The sequence below is a fragment of the Linepithema humile genome, chromosome 7, assembly GCF_040581485.1.
Source record: "Linepithema humile isolate Giens D197 chromosome 7, Lhum_UNIL_v1.0, whole genome shotgun sequence".
NCBI lineage: Eukaryota > Metazoa > Arthropoda > Insecta > Hymenoptera > Formicidae > Linepithema > Linepithema humile.
Window position 1 is genome coordinate 20,794,858 of NC_090134.1, and position 21,039 is coordinate 20,815,896.

Sequence of the window (21,039 nt, forward strand, 5' to 3'; positions counted from 1 at the left end):
CGACAGGTCTCGGATAAGCCGCTGTCATCGCGATGCGAAGCCGGCGTAGGAGCTGTCAACGAGAGAAGAGTATACGATAAGGCTTCAACGAGGTGGAACCTCTTGCTTATCCCAAAAGGCTATATATTGCGCGAAGCCAAACGGCCACGAACAATTAATTACTGGCAACTGTGCGCGATTCCTTACAAAGGAACTTTCGAGCGAATGAACGGTGATTCGAAGTTTACTCAACTGACTTGATCGTCTTCAACGATAGTTTCTCGTTATCGAGAAGTCGATAGATACCTAAATCTGATTGTCTATCCCTCTCCAATTTTCGGCAATGCCAAAATACAATGCAACATGTTCTGCGAATTGTCACGAATGAAGTATAAATTATAAAGGATTCTCGCATAAATCGTGCGAGTGCTTATCCGAGAGAGTGTCGTCTGACAATTTAAGCGGAATGACTGGTACTTGTCACCGCGGAGCTAAAGGACATCTGTCGGATTCTCGCATCGGATTAATGCATTTCAAACATCACATCTAATTGTAATTTGCATATTATAATACGAGAAATTAATTTAATTAAAAAAATATATATTTAACTTTTTCTATTTATATGATTCGAAACATTCGCACTTTTTAAATATCTATCTATATATTAAATAAATGTAAGAAGAAAATTGTGTATAGAGTTTGACGATATTTCGGATAATTTTTGTGTAAGAGAAAATAGCGTAGAGCATGATTTACGGTGTAAGCATTACAAGTTAAAAGTCAGCCATCGAGGATGCGCCTTGGCTGCGAAAATCCGGTTGGCTTTAACGCGAAACTTGGAGCGGCCACATTCGCTTCGGGGGGTTACTGCGCCTGATTAAAATTGACCGGTGCGCAGTATCGGATAGCCGGTATGCGGCACAACGAGCCGTGCAGTCGCCGCGTTCGCGCATATTAAATCGTATACCGCGGCAGTACACGATTTAACTCCTCTCGCACAATAGATTCGTTCCGCGCGAGTTGCCGCGTCCCGTAAAATCGAACGCAATCGCTCCGAGCCGCGGAAACAATATTTCCCGCGCGGCTTCTCTCATCCGCGCTTTTTCCTACCCTATCTCTTTCCCACTCGCCTCATCGTCGACCACGGCGCGCCGCAGTTTCCCCCTTTTTACGCTTGTTCCACCACCCCCCCTCCCCCTCAGCTCCTCTTTCCTTCTCTTTAACATCGCGCCAGTGGCGACGACGAGCGCTTTGAACTTTTCCAATTTTCACACGATGAGATTCAACTACGGAAGCGAATGAGACGCCGGTAGTAATGTATGAGAAACGATCCTTAGCGGCGTTTGCGGTGATGACGTTACACACCGCTTCTGCTTATTAACGAGATCTCGAAGAAAATGAAGAGACGCGCGTGACTTGTAACGTCAATAAGCGCAAAACTCTCCGTTAAAGCGGCTGATTCTATAAGAAGAAATTTTCATTCGATATTGACTAATCTACGTAAACATAGAGATCAAATTCTCGCGTATAGTAAAATATACCGTCTATCGAATCGTGGAAAATTTTGCCAGAAGATTCGCCAGAATTACCCAGAGCAAACGTTCATCAGTAATAAACGATCCATTCATGTCTGATTTCAGGATGCCGACCGCTGAGAGATACCATCGCATCGTCCATGTAGCCCAGGAGAAATTATCCCAGTTCGACACGTAGGTAAGTAGCCCGTTAAACTGACCTCGGTTCCGCGACTTCAAATTCAATTGCCGGTCTGCCACTTAACATGCCACGGGCAACGAACCGCAAATTCTTGCCGCGCAGCGCGGATGCGGTAATTCCATTACGACGTTCATAAGCACGCGGCACGAAAGAAAGATTTCCCGAGGGTACTTAGTGCCGTAACGAGTTTGCCATAGCGCGCGGCGTGTTGTTGACGACGTGAGCGTTCCACCGAAATGCCGCGCGTAGCACCAATACTTCGGGATTCGTATTTCCTCACGGTAAGCACGGCGAAGGATAATCGAGGTTTATCCAGCGTGCATTAACAATCTCCGGTGGAGCGTGTGCGTGCGGCATCATTGCAAATTAAACTCACACGTTATAATTGTGCCGGTTTCGATCTGCGCTGTTGTAAGCCCCGCGTAACATCTAGAAGACAATAATATGTATATCGGAAAACGGACTATCGGCCGCTCGTTCATTCATCCGTCCTGCGGTAAGCTTCTCACGGTCCCAGATTTACATTTTGGGGACACGCATGTACGCTTCTCGCAATTGAAATTCGATTTATCAGCGTTTGCGAATGCACTCGCGGTTAACCTTACGCGAGCGCGTTGCTGGAAGCGAGGGGGTGAATGGAATACACGCACGCTTTCACACTCAGCAATTAACTCGATTGCTGATGCTTTTGGTTTATCTATGGGCACGCGTCAATACTTGCCGTTTATAGACAAATCAATTAATTAACGTGTATGTCGTTGTTCCTTCTTTTTTTATTCTACTTTACTCAGATATGCTTTTCAGCAGTCAGCTATTCTGTACGGATATTGAATGCGATCGCTATGAAATGCATGTGAAATATAGAGAGCGTACGTACGAAAATAAGTCAAAAATAAAAGGGCATTTTCAATTGATTTAGAAATCGAAAAGTCTTTTTACCAACTACGTGAATAGACTGTTTTCAACGAATTTATAAAATTTCTGTGAATTATACGAAATCGACACACATTTGAAGTAATTCAATTTTTATTTTCCTCTTTATCTTGTTTTCGAGACTTTTTATCTGATTTAGGATTGAAATTAAGAGACAGTTGCAACAAATTGGATTGCATGCAAAATAGAACGGAATTAATATATCGATCATGTGGTAACATTTAACGCAAGAAAAGAACCGCAGATTAGTGATTGTAATTAAATATGTCTATAACGACGATCGTATCAATCATGATTTAATAATATGTATAGTAAATTATAATGCGGCAAATGCAATTAATTTGAAATAGCGATATCGACTCACGGTCCAGTAATCATGGGAATCGGGATTAGTTCAAATGACATACGGATTACCGCGCAAAGTAACTCTCAATTCATTATTATGTATTTAATATCTCACGTTTTACACACGCTGACGCACCGTTGCAGCTCGTCGCTTCAATATCTACACCTAATTTTCATGAAATTTCCACCGTAATGATTACTATCGTATTTTATAACATTGTACATTTTATTTGTATCTGCAAATGCAGGTGACACGCTTATAATATAACAGGAACAAAGATGTAAAAATAAAAAAATATTGCATACATAGATTAAATTTTATTTCAAAAAGTGGAGATAATCGGTAGAATCAATGCGCTTTTAATAGCAACTCTCATCGCGGACGTAATATATACATATGATATTGATTGATATTTCATTAAATCTGGCAAAATTCATCGGATGCTTCATCTTTAGCGAAATGTATCGGATATCGCGGAGCTGCTGATTGAGCAGCGAGGACGGGCTGGTTTCCATGCGATTTCAATTATTCCCGGCGCGCGGCCGAATTCGGCGCCACGTAATTGAGGGAGAAGGCCAAGGCAGGCGCCGCGTTAGAATCTTGAATCGACCGTTCCGGCTGCGCGACGGCAATTACGTCCCGATCGTCCTACACGGCGGCGACGTCCCGCTCGCGTGCGCCCACGAGTGGGCCGCTTTCTCCATTTACCTCGGCGTGTAGGTGTATCCTACCGAATGTGCCTGTCGTCTACATCCCGGTCGATTTACGGTCGAGCGAGCGAGCGAGAGAGAGAGAGAGCGAGCGCGCGCGGCGCCCCGACCAGAATTTCATTTCGCGGAGGCACATTCGGTATCCTCGGGGAGTCATTCCGGAGCCCAGCCGCGCGTCCCCCGCAACTCTCCCGGCGAATTTAAAGGATGTCCGTCATCTTGACGGATCTCACGCGCCGTCCCTCGGCGCCGTAAAGGTGGATTTAAAGGGATGTACGACTCGGCGCGGCGGGAAAGCGCGACGTAACTGTAACCATATTGTATCGACACACTACGCCGGAGTTTCGTCGCGCCACTTGTCACAGCCGCTACTCGGGAGATCTTTTCGCCACGCTCGGGAGAGAGAGACTCCGCCGTCGTAACTCCCCGCGTAGCTCCGGCTCCTCGCAATATCCATACCGTGGCTTCTTCCTTTTATTCCATCCGGATGGAACCGAGAAATTAGGTTGCATGAATTACGGAGAAGATCTAGATGTATTTTTAACATCGATAAATGGAAATATTCTATTCTTTTTCTCTCTCTTCATTTTCTCGTCAATTATTTTACTCTGGCATTTTTATTGATAATTTTATTAAATTATTATTAGAATTTTTGAACTAGGAAATAATATCATCTACGAGCAGTAATTTAAATAACTCATCAGCGCAATTTGAATCTAAAAGAATTGAAATCTCTCGATGATCAAAGAATTTATGCTTTTTTTTTATACAAACGAAGAATTCCTCGAACATTTTATAGGAAAACCTTAATAGCTTTGCCGTGCTAATATCATGCAAAATTTTTGTCTTAGCTGGTGTATTTAAAAGGTAGATTTTTTAATTACGTCTGTCGCTCGGAACTATTGACATTACATTTATTCGAAGAAGTTCCTAATAGCAGCACAGCTCGTTAACAGACAATTCGAAAAAAACATTGCAGTACCCAGATGCGCTCGAAAACTCGATCGTTAAATGGTATTAGAGGTCTGCGTGCAAGCATATTGGATAGTTAGGATTGCACACCGCCGTATTACTGTGTGAAATTATACGGAAAATCGGTCCCGTTACGTCCCTTCTCTCTCCCTGATCGCTCACGCTGACCTTAATATCTGCGCCACCAAGGTGGAAAAGAGGCCGGTTTCTATCGCGGTTCGATACTCGAATGGGCTGACGCCAACAATGGGAAGCGCAGGCCAACGACACGGCATACGACCGAGGGATTCTCGACGATATCGCGTGAATACGCCTGCGTATATCCCACGTGTGCGCTACGCCGTGAAAATGTATGCATTCTCGTAATCGGGCGAAATCGCAAAACGGGGATGCGACTCATGTGTTGCGCTCGCAACCGCGAAAGTTTCGGGCGGGCAGAAGGAAAACCGTGTGTGGCTCGGCGCGATATATGCGAGACGTTATTGCCCAGATAAGGCCATGCGGTTTTGCTCGAGTACGAGCGGTTCGCCAATATGGCCTGTATGAATATCTACCTACCTCGTCGGATACGATTACCGGCGAAAAAAAGTGGAACGTGTTCGAGAAAGGATCGAACATGTGGTTCGATTACTCACGCTGAGGAATGTGTAAATGGGGAAGAGGAAGCGGAGAGGATCGCGACGTGATTGACACATGGGCCGTGCGAGTATATTTCAAGTCCATTTTTGGAAAATAAATTACAACGGCTGCCGCGACACAATAATCGATAACGCGGAAGAAAATAATACGATTGAAATGTATAGGTTGGGCGAAAAGTGCGCATAAATATTGGAATTTCGATAAATTTGTGTTGTAATTATCGTGCGGAATATTTCGTATAAAAAGATTATTTTATCGCGATATTTGTATCGCTGCGCTACCATTGTTCGTTTAGATCTGTCAAAATCTCTCGTTCGCGTTCACGTCGCGCTAAATACGCAATGCATACGTTGCGGGATAGTACAATCAAGGGGGCAAAATCCTGAAACGCGCAAGGCTGCAGCTGAGCTTTCGGCAGCGGTTGCCAGCCACAGTTGGTACACTGATACGTACACGCGTCGATATTTGCTTCGGATTATGTCAGAACGGCGATAAAATATCGCTCGACGTGGTTTAAACGCGCCAAATGAGCCATTAATAGAAAATATCGGTGAACTCGTGTAACATGGATTCAGGGTGGAATTAATCTATTTAAATTAAAGCGGCCCCGCGGACGTACGACGCTCCGCCGGTCTCCGGGCGCCCATAAATTACTTAATTAGCCACCATCACGTATGTAGTTTGCACGAAAAAGTTAGGGTGAATAACGCATCGCATCTGGCGATCTGTTGTACTTTGTCGACTCCGGGAAGACACATGATACTTTTTTGCATCACTTACTTTTCGCGTAATGCAACTTACGTATTTGTGTCTCACGTGGCATTCAATTTGTTATCGGGCGACTGTTTGAAAATCTTTAGAGATATCGCTCGCTATTCTACGTCACGAAAAACAGATAAATGCAACTATGATTCAACAGGACGATAATTTATCGAACATGTACGTGAGAAACGATCGGCTTGCTCTTATAAAATATGATAGGGCCGGCAAAGTGCATTGAAAGTATTATTATGGAGCTATATAATGGCGCGTCTCCCCCACGCTGTATCCACGCCAATAATAAGTGACGCAAAGTGCCCAATTGATCGCGATCTTCGCCAGTTTCGCGCGAACGAGACCACTTTTCTGAGCCAACGAAGCTGAATTAATCGTCGCTCGGCGCCTCACTTGGCGTTTCCGTCAGCGCGAGCACGACGAGCACCTCTTACGCTTTCCTTTCACGTCCGAAAGAGCAGCGATTTATCGTCCCTTATTTTCACATCAACCAGACAAAGCGAACACACGCACACAGTCAAACCTCATGTTTTTGATTCAGTTCTTGAGGAAGAGATTTCTAAAGCGTACTTGCCTGCTTCGTCGCAGCCGTACTTTTCGATCGCGAGTTCTAAATGCATATTTAATAGTTGATAACTCTCCGGTTATCATTTATTTCATTCGATTGTAACAAAATTCTTTTATGAAATGTTTCATGAAAACGTTTCATAAAATGCATAAAATGATAACAGTAGCACGCGGAGAATCTAAATCACTTTTATTATGTTTTTACTATTTGGTTTCAATTAGTTATGCTACACATATTTTTAGAACTGACAATATTTATATAAAACACAATGTATTGAGTTTTTCTCATAAAAAAATATATTTTTATACGTTCTACGAAATGCATAAAATATTAATAATTGCACGCAAAGAATCTGAATTACCTTTATTAACGCTTTTTTTAACGCTTGATTTCAATTATGTTACACATTTTTTAGAATTGACAATATTTATATAAAATACAATGTATTGATTTTTTCTGTTCTTTTTTATTTTCTACTTTTAAAATTGAAGATAAAACTGAAAATATGAAAGATGCGAGTATATCTCAGCTATGTGTATGCATGTTTACAATTCTTTACTTCGTGTGTTACCGTAGTCACATCACCGTGCATCTAAAAAGACAAGCGTCTACAAAACCATTGCCGATTCAATCTATGTCAAGTACATCGTGTATCTTTGCCTTCCTTGAGACATGTTTGCGATGGCTGGCATTCGAGGAGATGCTCTAAAATGTGTCTGACATGGTTGATCTCAATTTTCAGAAACTTAGATCGACTGCCAATTCGAAAAGTGTGCACTTCTTTCTTCGGTTTCTATCGCCAAACCTAAATTTTTACGATAAATTTAACATCAAAGTTGAGCAATATTGTTGAATAACTTAATTTTTATATATTACATAAAGTTATTTTCATCGCGTACTTACTTCCTCTACATATATCAAACTAATTTTATATATTTTTAATGCTATTGATTTTACACACACGGAAATTATATCTTTTATGTGACGTCGTAAACGTAAAATATTCACATTTTAGTGCACGATAAAAAGTATCTCGGCGAGTAAGGCGAGAGAATTTGGAAATTCAGTTCTTCCTTTTGCTCTATCCTCGCAAAGCCTCGCAGGCGTCGAGCGACTAAAACCCATCGAACACTGTTGAACCAGGATCGCTGCTCGTCGGTCCGTTAATCGGCGGATGTACCGACAAGACGTGTCGTCTGCATGTCGGCACGTATGTCTGTGTACGCTTCGTCGGCGGCATCGTGGGTTCTTTGAGAGTGAACCACGAGAGCGAGGGCGAAGGGTCGGTCGGGAGCGCCTATTGTGCTCGCCCGACGCGCGATCTCTATGGGTCGGAAAGCACACCGACCATAGGAACACATTCAGAGTGGAGCGGAGAATGGTATGAAGCGCGGGACGCGGCAGCGGGGGGGGGGGAAGCGATTTCGAGGGACACGAAAAGAGTATTAAAGAACGTGGGGACGGCGCCGCTGGAGGAACGTGGCGCGCTCGCTCGCTCGCGCGCGCGCTATGTATGTACACTTGTATGTACACGGAGAGGTGATGCGAATTCACCGTGAATGCGCCGCAGCTGGTCGTATGCGCCGTACGCCCGACACTATCAAGTGTACACGACCCTCGCATAGGGACACCTTCGCCGATGCAGCACACGCCATCTCCTCGGTTTTTATTATTTCACATCGGGTGTACCGCGCGCGCGGAGCGAATGCGACGGGTGAAACTACGCACAAAGCGAGCGTAGTGTAAAGATCCGTCCGGGAGCTGTCCGGGTTTAACTCTCCATTCCAATTACTGAAAATTCGCCGGCGCTTGGATTAATAGATGCGCCGAAAGTAAATCGAACAATGCGGTTCGATCTCTCCACCACACGGGCCGGCCGTAATGAATTCACTGGCGCGCTCTCATTAGACGTAGCCTAGATCGTTAGGTATCCGGCGGATCCGATGATATTCCTTGCATTCATCTCTTCTGGCGAGAAGCTTTCGGCCGCTCCAACGCCCTCAGCGCCTTTGCGGTAAAACTGCATTCGCAAATAAACTGAATTCTCTCAAAGCGGGAACGCGCTTCTGGATATATTCACAATGGTATACACATCGTAATAATGAACGTAGATAAATTTTTGTTGAAAGAGGAATTTGAATAAACGCGAGTGAAAGAACGCGTGTCTTGCCATGTCCCTAAAATGCAGACTCATTTAGAACGAACAACACAACACACCACACTTACTTATGACTCTCAAATTGATCTCGTTATGCCAGCGTTATATCTTGGTTTAACCCGGTAGCGGTTAAGGATTACTGCAGCTTCATCACTCGTCTGCGTACCGCGAGAATTATCATGCTCGCGCCGGAAATACGGGAAATCGCATTTCACGTGTGTCCCGTGTACGTGTGAATCTGCACACACACACACACATATCCGAGGACGCATTACCATTACTGACTGATAAAATCCTCTGTGTAGTGTGCTCCATCTATGTTCTTCCGCGCGTTTAATGCCGCGACGCGCGGCTTGCATGAAGGATTTGGGTATTCGGTAGATAAGGGAAAGATACGGAAGCGATTGTTGCGAGGTGACGGTGGTGGCGTCTACGATACGTGTACACCCGCTCCACTTGAGCGGGATCCCCAAATTACCGGGGCAACGCGGTGCACCGCGTTGCATTTCCATTTGCACCCTCATACTCCTATTCATAACCGCCGTAACAGCGGCGCGCTATATCGGGGACAAATGTTCTTCGGCGTGCAGATAGCGCTTTTTTGTGCGGTTTATGCGGGATGTGTTCCGCTTACGGAACTTAAGCTCGTGATACTAACAGAATTTAAACGTTTTATTTATGCGGCAATAATTGGATATTAATGGAGCCATTCATAGTAAATATTATTATCATATAATACCAGTCTGTACATTAGTTGTAAGCTAATATGTAATATTGTGAAATTACACGCAACAATTGAATATTATATTACTGATATTTGATGGCTGCATTGATTGTTTTATTAATTTTACTAATATCTATATTAACTGAATTCGCGCATTAATTTCGCTTCGTCAGAATGTCTCGGAGGGAGACAGTGATGAATTTCGATTTAGCGATCGGAAGGATGATTGCATTCTGAAGACGCGATGCGTATGATCGCTGAAAATTCCATCGGCCTTGCGTCACGTGTGCGTCGTGTACATTAACGCATATAGACGTTTCACTTGCTTTACATCGGCCGCATCGAGCCCATGCGTCACCGCAAAGCAGGTGCAACGCATACACGTCAATCAGATTTTCCGACGATCCATAGGCACACGTGGCAAACCGCGTTTAGTTTGCCATTAGCATGATTAACATCCGCTAACACATTTGTCGCTCTCGATTCACCTAACTTGTAAACGATAACACTATTTCGCTCTCTCGCGAAACACGTGTAGCACGCCGGATGTCCACCTCTGTTTCTACTGCTGTTCTGAGTGAAAAAAAACAAGACATTAGATTAAAATAAGAGTGCTGCCGGACAGGGTTTTCGCATGCGAATTTTACGGTTGGAAATTAGCGGCGGCGAGGCGGCATTATTATCCGTGTCTGCAAACGAGACACGGAACGTAACCCGGAGTTTTCTATATCCGTCGTGGACGAATATGCGCGGCAATTTTCTCAAGTGGACGTTATTACGGCGGAAAGAACAAGGGACGTACGAAGTGGGTTGAGGGTGATTACCAAAGATTACGGCGTGTACGCCCGGTATCGTGAACATATACTAGGTCACGAGTCCCCGATCTGTCGTGAGATTATGTCGCTACACTATAAGATCCGCCTGTTGTTGCACTGCTCCTTACTATGGCGTCCGCACACTTGCCGTATTCTGACGCGATACAGTTAACGATGTTTGATCAAAGGTGAACCGCGGTGTGTGTTTAATCGAAGACAACACAATTGACCATACACGTCGAATCCACATTAGATCTCGCTTCATTATGCCCGATCATGCGTGTGGTCCGGGATCTCAACAAGTGTATTTGGACACGAATTTGCCCGGTCTTGTGTTTATCCCCTTGTCCTTGTATTGTCACAAGAGCATAATATAATCGCGTCGAAGATATGAAAGAATTTTATCGTATCTTTTTGACACGCGCGTAATCAACGCAATTTTATGCATTAAAATTTTAGCGGGTCAATAGACGGTGGTTAATAAATGCGATGTTGATCGAATGACGAAAAGCCATTGACGAAAATTACCGGGCTACACTATTATTCTCTTTGTTCTGAAACATATATCCTGTAACGCATCGCGCACACAGTTAACGGAGATAAAACAAGAGCTACGCCAGATTTTTCCGCTGATTTATTATGATAAATTGGAAACACATCGAGACAGTGTGCCAGCGTTGTCAATCAAAATTAATAAAAAATTACCGTTGCGCTCCCGTCATATTCCCGGAGGATATTTCAGTATTGATTAGTCGCGTTTGTCCGCTATACTGCGATTTATATCAACATATAAATGATTTATAGGGCAAAATTATATTTGCATGAAAAACTAATCAATGTGAGAACACAATTGTTTTGATTATTATCAATCTTGGGGATGACATTAAATAAGTATTACATTATATTCTTATGATAAAAATATTGTTAACTTATCGCGGATAATAATGGAAGAAAGATATAATAATTAATTTTAAATCTATTGTAGACGATCGATAATATTCATAATTTGTAACAAAATTAGCGGCACAGCTCTATTAATTCTGGCGTTAAATTTTGAATTAAACTTTGTTCTAAATTCTATTATGAGTTAGAGATATAAATCGTTTACAATGAGTTTAACAGTGACACAGCAATTAGCATTTTTTAAATGTTTTTGAGGGTAGAGGAAAAATAGGCGATCGATTTTATGTCATTTATAAAGATTTTTAAGTAGATATCACGCTCGGAGCTGATAGTCGGTTCTAAGTAATGATGGCTCGGTGAAGGAAAATGTGGGTGCGTGTTCAGAAAGCAAACAGTGCCCAAAAAGGAAGCAACGCGAGAAAAATGAGAGCGAACGAGTTTACAGAAAGGAAAATAAAATTGAAGAGCGCACCGTGATCGGGATTAATAAGAAGATCGATGGAACGTCCACTTTTCCGAGAAAATGATGAGATATTCTAATATTTTTTAAAATTCTTCACTGCATTATTAATTATTTGCATGAATTATTTTACGCACAATTTTGACGTCTACCGTTACATTGTTAGTTTGTCGAATGTCGTGACACAGGAGACATGAAATATTGCCTAGTCAATATCTATGTGTGCACTAGAAATACATAGATGCAGACTACGAAAAAGGCATTACTTTATATTTGAGGTCTATAAATTACAATTGTTAATTCGAAGATGAATGTGTGTCAGGAAGTGTGTGGACTGATATAAAAATTTATGGACTGACATAAAAATCAGAACATTGACGAAAATATGTGTGAAACGATATTAAATATTTTATCACGATAGAGACACGTACGAACCTCTTGATTTTATTCGTCATATACGGACGATATTGATCGTCACGTTTATATGAAACATTATCAGTTGTAATCCTACGCTTAACACGCACGTACGCACACACGCCAAAAATAAACATACGAAGCTACAGCAGTGTTTTTCGTCACCTAATCAGCTCAAGAATCCACAGATCCATCTCAATTAGTAGGCGTCATTACAGCCCAACAAGCTTTGCCTCGCATTACCAGCTATGCCCAGCGACCGGAAATGACGGCAAGGCTAAGTTAGTAGTTTCCGCGGGTTCTCGGTCGGAGGAACGGGAGTGCGTTTGACTACACACAACCGGCAAGATAACGCCGAAATTTCGGGTGCCGTTAAATAGATTGAGCCGCGCGCGTTACTAGCCCGACAATAATAATTTCAACGCGGCTGTGTGGGTGGCTAAATATCCGCCGTCCGGAAGGTGCGGCGCAGCTTAATATAAGCCGACTAGCGATACCCAGTCCATTAATTATAATCAGAAAAAGATACACCGTGTAATTTCCGGACCTCCAACGCTCAACGTATACCGCTGCGTTTCGGGTGGTATTAGACGCTGTTGCCAGCTCACTTCGCATCTACCATGGACGCTTACATGATATATATTACTATATTTCGTAAATTTTACGATGTGAAATTGCAGTATTTCAACGATGAATATTAAATTTCGTAAAATTACGCGCTCGCTGCTTGATTTTACTATAAATATAAGATTTAATGGCAAGATGTCACTTTAATGAATTTAATAAGTGTGATATCGCAAAGTATTCTAAAATATTGATTTTCAATCGATATCTTTTAATTTCGGGCATTGATTATTCCGTCGAAACCTCGTTTAAAAGACGTTACATGCCGAAACTAAATGTTATTATATCGCGGTTATCTAGATTAATCTCCCGATTGCACGACGCGAGAACATTGGAGAGATCAAATTTGTCAGCATTAATGTGTGTGTCAGTGCAACACACCGGGTGCAGTCGGGCGATCGCTTTTTCGCACAGACGTTGCTTTTATCCATTTGCAGTTGGAGCGTGTCGACCAACACCGAAATTTTGAACCGCGCAACGAAACAGCGCGTTGCTGTTACATCGCGCATGTGAAATGTGTCGGCAGTAATTGCCGTGGCAATTACGCCGCGTCACTCCGCCGCCGACCACTGTCTATGTAATGCGACTCTAAATGCGTCTTCTCACATAGAGCACGTACCTACATATGGTATTATGCACCGGGCGCGTACGAAGAGCATACCGCGCCAAGACCGCGGAATGAGTTCAAATTGTCATGATAATCAAGCAATTAAACTTTTGCTCCCTTTTCGTCTGACTCTTTAACACTCGAATATTTCATGTGTCCCATGTTTCTCTGTAGGATGAACAAAACTCGGCAAGAATACTATGGCGCAATTTGTATGAAGGAAAGTCGTTGGATGATCTTTGGAATAATTTTAGAAATAACTTTGCAACGTAATATTTTCTTCAACGTAACATTTTGTCAGAATTGCGAATTCCTATTTATATTAACAATTTTTATTCGTATGTCCGTATAATCAATCTTTCGGAGAATTGATGTCTCGATAATCGATGTCTAAATAGGACACAGTATCGATGTCTCTCCTTCCGTTTCTTCTCAAACAAACGAGACAAGTAAACTTGGAGCGGACAAACATCGGGAAATGGCTGTATTTGAAGTTCCGCTAATTGCGAATGGTCTCGCTACTGAAACTGGCGCGGGAAAGGCAATCCGCACTCCAACGACAAACGTAACGCTGTGTATTGCGACTGTAAATACATGGATGTAACATGGAGAAAGTCCGCAGAGTTCAGAAGCCTGAAGTAGGAAGCGGGCGTAGGTTGCACAAAGCTAATGAATTTTTGTGACGGCAGCTCTGATGAAGCCAATACTCTGCTGCACTCTCGCGCCTCTGCATCGTGACACGAAATTTGCTAGAACTAACTAATGAAGAAGAACTGTCGCGCAACTGCTAGTGGTATGAGCAATGTTCCTGTTTTGTGTCTAGTTTCTCGTCACACGCTGGCATCGCGATACGTTTAGAGTAGTCGGAAAATTAAGCTGTCATAAGAAGAAGCGACGAACACCCTTCGAGAAAAAGTGTTAAAATTTCAAGTTTGCTTGACTTTTTGATGTACCTTTTTGCAGGCTGACCTCATGTTGGTGACCTGAATTGCAGCGCATTACATTAAAATTTACATTTATGTTTATATAGATTACTGTAACAAAAAATGTAGTGAATTATGAAAACATATTTATATGAGCGTGTATAAAAGTATTACATTCAGGTCGGTGTGTCTGATGTAATTCCATCGCTCCCGGGCTATTGATTTATATCACTTGCCACCGGCAATCTGTATTTCAAAATAGGGCAGCAATGTTGTATATACAACGCGAAACAGCGCACTTTAGAACCGCGAAAGAACGATGCGGGAATTACGGCCGCGTCCGCTAATTAATCACGCTTGGCAGTAATTCCGCGCAGCTCGCATCGCGCGTTCATTTCAGGGTATGGCGGGTTTGTTTATAGCACCGGCTAACCGTAACATTAAAATGTCCAATGCTCGAACGTGTCCGAATGATGGTATATCATCGACATTGCTAATGTTCGCGACTCGGTTTCGGTACATAATTATGGATTTTATCGTAGAGAGAGGAATATCATTGACTCGCGCAACGAATATCGCTTGATTTAGCGTGTAAAAATCGTCACTCGAAATATAGCTATTTCTGTTTCAGCAATTGAATTAATCTTCTGAACAAATAGATCTTTTTTCCGTAAACAAAACGCTCCCATCTAATATTGAATTATCTGTTTACACGCTGTTTCCTGCTTTTATTGTTTTTCATGCACGGCTGCATGTTTATTATGTAATATTTGCATGACGTTCGCTATATATATATTTTCTTTTTTTTTTTTTTTATTAATGTTTTACATTACATGGGGCTGTACATTCGCATATATCCGTAGTAAGTATGAGCACTTCCATAAAACGAACCGGCAATTGCTAATCTTGGAAATTGTACAGAAGGATGCACCTAGTTTAGATAAGTACGCAGTCGGCATATTTGTAATAAACGACCTAATAAAGTCGGCGATAAAACGTCTGCCTCGGAAATATTGCTCTTTTACATGCGCAAAATAAATATTGTACGAACAATTACTATTCGCACTCTAATCTCGCGGCTCGCGGCAAGAATTAACGCAGCGTAAAAATGTGAAACTATCGCATTATCAACGCGGACTCGCGTCAATCACGTTTCTCCATATTCTTTGTTTCATGTTTTATTGCGCTCAATATTGAAATGATGCAGGCTCCACAGCGATAGGATAAAAGACTAAACTCCGCAATAACTGTCCATTTAAATTTGCTACCACGAGAAAGGGATTAATAAAAGTGATCGCACAGCTATAGCGAGTATAAGAGAATATACATGAATTATTACGCTTTGAACGCTAATAATTTGAATCGCAATAATTTGTTGCTATGTGAGACATTCTATCATTTTGATTGTGAAATTTTAGTTATGTGCACTACCGCGATAACATGCCATTAACTGTTATATTGTAACATTATACTCTCATAATTCGCTTCGTTAACGCGTATCACTAGAAACGCTTCGAGCCAGTCCGCGCATAATGCTCGGTACCGACTACGTATATAAGTCGCAAAATGTAGATGAGCTGGCCGCAAGAGTTTTAACCGACCCGAGATGAAGGCGACAAACGAAATACTGTGTTAAAATATCATTATCGCACAGAAGAGATCGGGTGTTCTCGAATATTAATTATTACGGGAACTCTCGCGGTTGCTGCGAAAAGTATTTTCGAATTTCATCATTAGTATCGTCTACCAATATTCGTCTACCTATTACTACAATTATTAATTATTCATTAAATGAAAATGAACTTGTCCGCGCGTCGTTTTAAGGATTAATGGACACCGCGGCAACAATCGTTCAGCGATCTCACGCGCATAAACGATCTCCCCATTAATACTTTTACGATTCAATCAATTTGATTCACTCGACCGCGCTCGCAAGTGTTTTGGTTTGTCTGTCTTTTAGTACTCCGCGTGAATCATGATTCATCGCGGTACCGGAAATGTGCAACCTTCATTTTGAGCGGCGTGCAGTCCTCGTTTTCCTTCCTAGTGCCATTTAGCTACCGCCGTTCGCGTCTAATGGCTTGTACAGACCTTTCGTCGATGAGTGCAACGTAGCGAGCGGTACTGTAGCACTCGACAGCATTACTCGACATTCTGCAATACGCGCAAAGTTGAAATTTGCAAGAGATGCGAATACCACATCCGGCGTACACATGAATTCTCTAAGCTGGCAACCTCGTTCCTTTCGCGTGCAAAGGCACGTGGTAATCACACAACTTCGAACTACTGCCCTTCTGAATCATCATGCGATAATCGCAAAATTTGTCGGAAGTTTCGAATGCTCAAAGCATCTGCTATCCAATTTTCAACGGAATATATTGCCGTTAGTGGCTCAAATATGAATATTGAAACATATTTAAATGATCACTTTTAATCCAATCGAACTCATAATTAAATTATGATGCGTAAAATTGCTCGCTTAATGGACTCTGTATTGCGTGAGAACCCCGTTCGTATAATATTATTCAGAAAAGATTCATCTATAATTTAGCAAAAAGTTATACGTCTATTAATGTTAAAATTCGCATCAAAGAACAACAGTTAACTCGTATAATAACTACAATGTTATACGTATCCACGCGTTTTTCCCCATTTTATATTCATTCTTTCTTCATGTACACCGCACATCCGTTTTAATTCAGTCGTCAACGGAGAAGCACGGCGCCTCTCTCTACCGGAGGATGTTCATTTCTCGAGCGGTTAAATCTGCTTTCAGAACGCGATGCGATAATCTCAATTTTGTCCCTCTTTTCAGATCACATTTCTAAAGGGAAACGAGAAAATCCGTGATGCTCAAAACTAAAAGCCATGAAGTCTCGCACTCGCGCTGCCTCTAAAGGTCTTATTTTCAACAGCACAAAGTAATGACACGTTAAACTCTGTGGTTTTTGCCATTCTTTTGACCAGAAAGTCGGACCGCGCGCGCGCGTATTTTCTACAGGCTTCAAAAGAGACAGATTACATCGCTTGTAAAATAGTCATTTACTCCTTCTTTCTCTTTTGAAAACGTCTCACGAGCGTGAGCGATACAATCTTTTGCTGACTCCGCAATTCGATATGTAGGGCAATATTATGACTATGCAATATTACGAACGCATGCGCGCATGAAATGTGCAAAAAGTTCATACAAAATTTAAAGAAATCGTTCTCTGGCAACGATAATTTTTCTAAAAATATCATGTACGTAATATTTTACGAACGTCAATCAATTTTCAAGCAATCTTTAACAGACAGGATTTCCAATGTGCATTTACTCGCTGTTTCCGTTGTCAGCATTTTGTTATCTTGTCATCATTTAATGCAAACTAAAATGTTTCATTATGAGACCGCAGGTATGCAATAACATTTTGGTTAGACTGACAGCAGGCAGCTGTTAACATCCGGTTCGACTATCCGCGACCCGGTGTGTTTTCCGACGACGCCGCGGAGTCTGGAACGACGCGCGTCTTCACGCATGTTTATTTAGCCAACGAGTGCGCGTGCATTCGCGCGCCCACGCGTAGAAAGTCGACGTGTGTCGCACGTGCTTCTGTGCTCGCGTTGGCGAGTCTGCCAACCAGTCTGTAAATAAGCACAATCTACGTTGAGTAACATTTTGCTGTGAAATATGCATTTCTGTTAAAACTAGACTGCTTTCACATTTCTCGTAATCGTTTTAGTAAAAATTGTATAAAAGTATATAAAACGTAGATTATATAAATATATAGTAGTAATAAATTAATAATCATTAAATGTTTGTGAAGGTTTAAGCTGCGAAGCTTGCTTCGGTTACTTCCAATTTTCCGTCTTCGTCTTTTTTAGGCAACGAGAGAGGATTTCTACTAGGAATCTAGTCCGTGAAGTCTCAGGAATGCCTCGGGGCAGAAGATAATTTTCATGAAATTTACACGGTCGAAAGCTCTTGATATCTAACTTTATAAAAAGTTTAGAAAAATGAAAAAATTCTGGAGCTTCTAGGGGAAATACGTTTCAACATTGGCTATTTATTAACAAAAAACTAATGTCTGTTACCATATTCACAGCTGACAAGTTGAATATTCGTTTTTTTTTTTTTTTTTTTTTTTCAAAATTACCGCATGTACTCATTCCAACTTTAACACATTGGATTGTGGTTAAGAGGACTGAAAAGATTTACAATTTCCAATTAACAATATTTGATATTAAAATTAATTTTATTTTAACTATTAAATATTTAACTTTATTGTACTTATCAAACATTGCTGTTAGATCGTGCGATCGAAAAAAGTGATACACATCGAAACGACGTGAAAAATAAGTAGAAAATTAAAGCAACGAAATTTGTCCGAGCAAATTGCCTTTCCGCAGCCGTGTATAATAAGCCAATCCCCGTTAATCGTTTCTCATTTATAGTCATACGGTATTGCGCTAATGTATCTTTGCGCATCGTTATCGGGAAATAGCGAACGCCTGGCTGCATCACCCGTGGGGACGATTGTCGCCGCGCAGTCGCCCCAAATTCGTATCTGGAACCGGCAAGCGGTCACCGTGGCGCGGATAACGCGACACAGATCACGCGATTCGTATTCAGGCGCGATCGCGCGATACCTCTTGCGCCCATCGGCAGCAGCCAGCGGGGCTGGCTTTCAAAGAGGGTCGAGATGTACACGGAGGTCGCGGCCGGCCACCGTAATTTCGCGAAAACCCGCGTGGCATAATAAAGACACCCGCAAGCCCGATACCGGCGCGGAAGTAACCGAAGCCGCGGTACTCCGTTACTCCGTTGCTGGAGCGCGGGAGGGAGTGAGAGAGATTGACGAGGGGGGGGGGGGGGGAGGAGATGGTGGTCAGATCAACGACCCGCTCGTCGCAACCCGGGTCACTACGATACAAAGCGGCCCGCCCTTCTCCCCCGCGCACGAAAGGCGCATTCTTCGCCTCGTTGTGTGCTTGCCACTACCTTATCTTTACTTGTAGCTGCACTTGAGAAAGCTACGATCGGCTTTATACGAGTGCTTTCACCGTGATCAGAATTCCGTACTCTGTTAGTATCATTACTTATAGATATTTTAAATTATTAAAGAACATCACTTATATAATTATTATAGCACCAAAGCGGATACGATTCCATATATATAATATTAAATAATTGAACAGTGCATCATCAACTTGCCACTATTGTTAGAGATCGATAATAATATTGCACAGCGCAGCGCGTATTGGTAAATGTATTTTTGCAGATGAATGCAAAATTCAACGTTAATATAACAATTTTGATTGTGACATAAAATAACCTACATTGCTCCGACTAAAGATTTTAAATAAAATACGTCATTTTATTTATTTATTTTCTTTTTTTTTTTTTTTTTTTTTACGATAATTGTTCCCTTTTTGCGTTTAAAAACGTACAGCAAGGTGCAATGTTAAAAATATTTCACCACAATTTTCGTGTCAAATAAAATGCGATATTTAAACGACATTAACATTGTTAACACAATTCGAAATTACAAGGCATTACTAAAATCAAGTACGTAACACACGTTGGTCTACCGTCTGACACCAACCCTGTGGCAAGCCTGTTACGGACGTTGTCCTGCAACCTCTAAGACAGTGTGCAAGGAAACTGACAACGAAACACACTCTGCACATCGTGCAGCTTAAACACTACATGAAGCGGATAGTCGGCTGAAAGTGTCCAAAAGCGGCCTTGATGCCTATAGCTACTGCAAAGTTACCCTAACGATCATTGGGTGAATCCGTACAGTCACCGGTGACATATCAGATACCTAAGGGATCTAATGTTGCACACAACAGCGCGTATTGGTAGATATATCCTTCAGGTGTTGCAGAATTCAGAGCGACAATTGATACTCGATATATCAATGATAATGAATAGATAAGTGAATCCACAACCGAAAATAAGTTATTGAATATTCTAATTGCTTCTAATTATAAATCGATAACTTCTCTCTCTCTCTCTCTCTCTCTCTCTCTCTCTCTCTCTCTTCATAACTCGAGTCTCGAGAAACGCACAGCGAGATTAAAAATATCTCACGCGTGTCGGATAAGACGATATTCTCAGCTCTCATCGCTATTGATCGCATTTCTTCGCCTTGAAAAAGGCCGCTCGTGCGTTATTGCGCTTACTTAAGTTAGTACACGTTAACGATGCAGCGTTAAAGCCTCGTAACGCCTCGCCGTAAAGGCTCGATGTAACGGGCGGTCAATTTACACATACTACCGCACATCGGCGGAGGTGAGTAAAATGTACATAAATAGCGAGAAGGAGGAACAGAGACGGAACGCTCAGCATGACATCCGCACGTTCGCCCAATAACGAGGGCACACCGTCCCTGGCCTCTTTCGGGGAAAGTATTTCTTCCCAATTCGCTGTTTTTGTGCCAAGGTGTACCACTGGTCGACCATAAAAACAAATTGAGCAAATTCACAAATAAAAGCGAAAAGCACCAAACTCTCCATTAAAATACTTTGTCGAAATTTCGTTTCGCACAAGTGGTTTTTATTTGACATCAAGTGCGTTTAAAATTGTTGCATTTCTTTTATTGCAAAATTACTACTGCTCATATATTTTTTTCCAATTTGCACGGCACGACTGTTTGTTCTTGAATCAGAAATCCGAGCATCCAAGATGCGCGTGTTTGCACATCTGATGCTTCCAAGACCGGCACTTGATGCACATATGTTCGTGGTTTGCCAAATATAGAACCGCAAACAATTGCTGTCCATTTCCAGCGT

The 21,039-nt window shown here is 42.1% G+C and overlaps 1 protein-coding gene across 8 annotated transcripts in view; it reads left to right on the top strand.

The window, feature by feature from the left end:
• The window catches only part of LOC105668370 (uncharacterized), a 195,090-nt gene that overhangs the window by 145,977 nt on the left and 28,074 nt on the right, over positions 1-21,039 (top strand). For all 8 annotated transcript variants that reach the window (XM_067359234.1, XM_067359233.1, XM_067359237.1 and 5 more), the window contains one exon: positions 1,620-1,692. The gene's annotated coding sequence lies outside the window, so the exon portion shown is untranslated. The remainder of the gene's footprint in view (positions 1-1,619; positions 1,693-21,039) is intronic.